Genomic DNA, 3,010 nt, shown 5'->3' on the forward strand with positions numbered 1-3,010 from the left:
AGTTATGGCACACAGGTTTGGTTGCTCTGTGCCATGTGGGCTCTTCCCAGACCAGGAATTGAACCTGTGTCCCCCAAATTGCAAGGTGGATTCTTTACCACTGGACCACCAGGGAAACTCTGTCTTTTTTTAAAAAAACTTTTTTCCTGCTCCAGGATTCAGTCTAGGATCAGGTTATATTTAGTGGTCACATCTCTCAAGTTTTCTTATTTAGTAAAAATTAAAAAATTTTTTTCTGCCAAGCTGCAGTATGCAGGATTCCAGTTACTCGACCAGGGATGGAACTCATACCCCCTGCAATGAAAGCACAGAGTCCTAACCACTGGACCACCAGGAAAGTCCCCTCAACATTGCTCTTAAGTACCCAAAAGAACTCACCCTTCGAAGGATACACAAGAGTATACAAAAGATTCACAGACACGTTTGTGGAGGCCAGAGCACAGATGCAGATTCTGTATCTACTACCAAGACCAGTCTCATGTCAGTCTGGAAAGTGGGACAAATGAAATCTATAACTGTTGCTGTTCAGTCGCTGAGTCGTTTCCAACTCTTTGGGACCCCATGAACATAAGCATGCCAGGCTTCCCCGTCCTTCACTATCTCCCAGAGTTTGCTCAAATTCATGTCGAGTCAGTGATGCTATCTAACTAACCATCTCATCCTCTGTTGCCCTCTTCTCTTTTTGCGTTCAATCTTTCCCAGAATCAGAGTCTTTTCCAATGAATTGGCTCTTCATATTAGTTGGCCAAAGTACGGGAGCTTCATCTTCAGCAGCAATCCTTCCAATGAATATTCAGGATTCATTTCCTTTAGGATTGACTGGTTTGATCTCCTTGCATTCTAAGGGACTCTCAAGAGTCTTCTCCAGCACCACAATTCAAAAGCATCAAGTCTTCAGCACTCAGCCTTCTTTATGGTCCAATTCTCATACTGTACATGACTACTGGAAAAACCATAGCTTTGACTATACGGACCTTTGTTGCCAAAGTGAGGTCTCTGCTTTTTAATATGCTGTCTAGCTTTGTTGTAGCTTTCCTTTCAAGGAGCAAGCATCTTTTAATTTCATGCCTGCAGTCACTGTCCACAGTGATTTTGGAGTCCAAGAAGATAAAATCTGTCACTGCTTCCACTTTTTCCCCTTCTATTTGCCATGAAGTGATGGGACCAGATGCCATGATCTCAGCTTTTGTTTTGTTTTTTATTACTTTTTTTTTCTTTTGTTTTTATTTCTGTTTTTTTTTTTAATCTTAGTTTTTTGAATGTCAAGTTTTAAGCCAGCTTTTTTACTCTCCTATTTGACTCCCATCAAGAGGTTCTTTAGTTCCTTTTCACTTTCTGGCATTAGAGTGGTATCATCTGCATATCTGATGCTGTTGATATTTCTCCTAGCAATCTTGATTCCAGCTTGTGATTCATCCAGTCTGGCATTTTCCATGATGTGCTCTGCAGAAGTTAAATAAACAGGGTGACAATATACAGCCCTGTGGTACTCCTTTCCCAATTTTGAACAAGTCATTGTTCCATGTAAGGTTCTAATGGTTGCTTCTTGACCTGCAAAAAGGTTTCTCAAGAGACAGCTAAGATGGTCTGGTATTCCCATCTCTTAAAATTTTTTTCCGTTTTTTGTGATCCACACAAAGGCTTTAATGTAGTCAATGAAGCAAAAGTAGACGTTTTTCTGGAATTCCCTTGCTTTCTCTATGATCCAATGATCATTGGCAATTTCATCTTTGGTTCATGGATCACAGCCGTGTCATGGAGAATGGGCTGCATAACTCAATGAAGCTATGAGCCATGACATGCAGGGTCACGCAAGACAGACAGGTTATAGTGAAGAGTTCTGACAAAATGTGGTCCACTGAAGAAGGGAATGGCAAACCATTCCAGTCTTCTTGCTGAGAGAACCCTATGAACAATATGAACAGTTCAGTTCAGTTCAGTTGCTCAGTCATGTCTGACCCTTTGTGACCCCATGAATTGCAGCACACCAGGCCTCCCTGTCCATCACCAACTCCAGGAGTTCACCCAAACCCATGTCCATTAAGTCAGTGATGCCATCCAACCATCTCATCCTCTGCTGTCCCCTTCTCCTCCTGCCCCCAATCCCTCCCAGCATCAGAGTCTTTTCCAATGAGTCAACTCTTCACATGAGGTGGCCAAAGTACTGGAGTTTCAGCTTTAGCATTAGTCCTTCCAATGAACACCCAGGACTGATCTCCTTTAGAATGGACTGGTTAGATCTTCTTACAGTCCAAGGGCTCTCAAGAGTCTTCTCCAACACCACAGTTCAAAAGCATCAATTCTTTGGCACTCAGCTTTCTTCACAGTCCAACTCTCCAATCCATACATGACCATTGGAAAAACCATAGCCTTGACTAGACGGACCTATGAAATCTATAATTCCCATTAATATATCCTGTGAAAACTTATTTCATGGTCACAGGTTGGTAAATGTCTTTGGTGCATCAATGCATTGCCCATTGAAGCTGTACATCCAAAAGAATGCATGTATTTGCTTTGCAAACTAATTTCATGCTTACTCAACACCCTAATACTAATGAAGCTCACAGTGACAGAGCAATTTTTGACATGTTAACCCTATCATAGCTTTATAAGTATGGTGTTATGGTGTTTTAGTCACTAAGGTGTGTCTAACTCTTGTGACCCCATGGACTGTAGCCTTCCAGGCTTCTCTGTCCATGGGATTTTCCAGGCAAGAATACTGGAGTGGGTTGCCATTTTCTTCTCCAGGGGATCTTCCCAACCCAGGGATCGAACCCGGGTCTCCTGCATTGCAGGCAGATTCTTTACCAACAGCTACAAGGGAAGCTAAAGGGTGTGTTGCCTCCCCATCAGGGAATTGAACCCTGGTCTCCTGTGTGACAGGTGGAGATACTCACCACTATACTAAGAAGGACAGCAGCTTTTATAAGTATAAACATTTAAATTCATAGGGACTGCTACAATCCCCATTTTACAGATGATAAAACGAAATCACTAACATACTAAC

The sequence above is a fragment of the Bubalus bubalis genome, chromosome 2 (assembly GCF_019923935.1).
Source record: "Bubalus bubalis isolate 160015118507 breed Murrah chromosome 2, NDDB_SH_1, whole genome shotgun sequence".
NCBI lineage: Eukaryota > Metazoa > Chordata > Mammalia > Artiodactyla > Bovidae > Bubalus > Bubalus bubalis.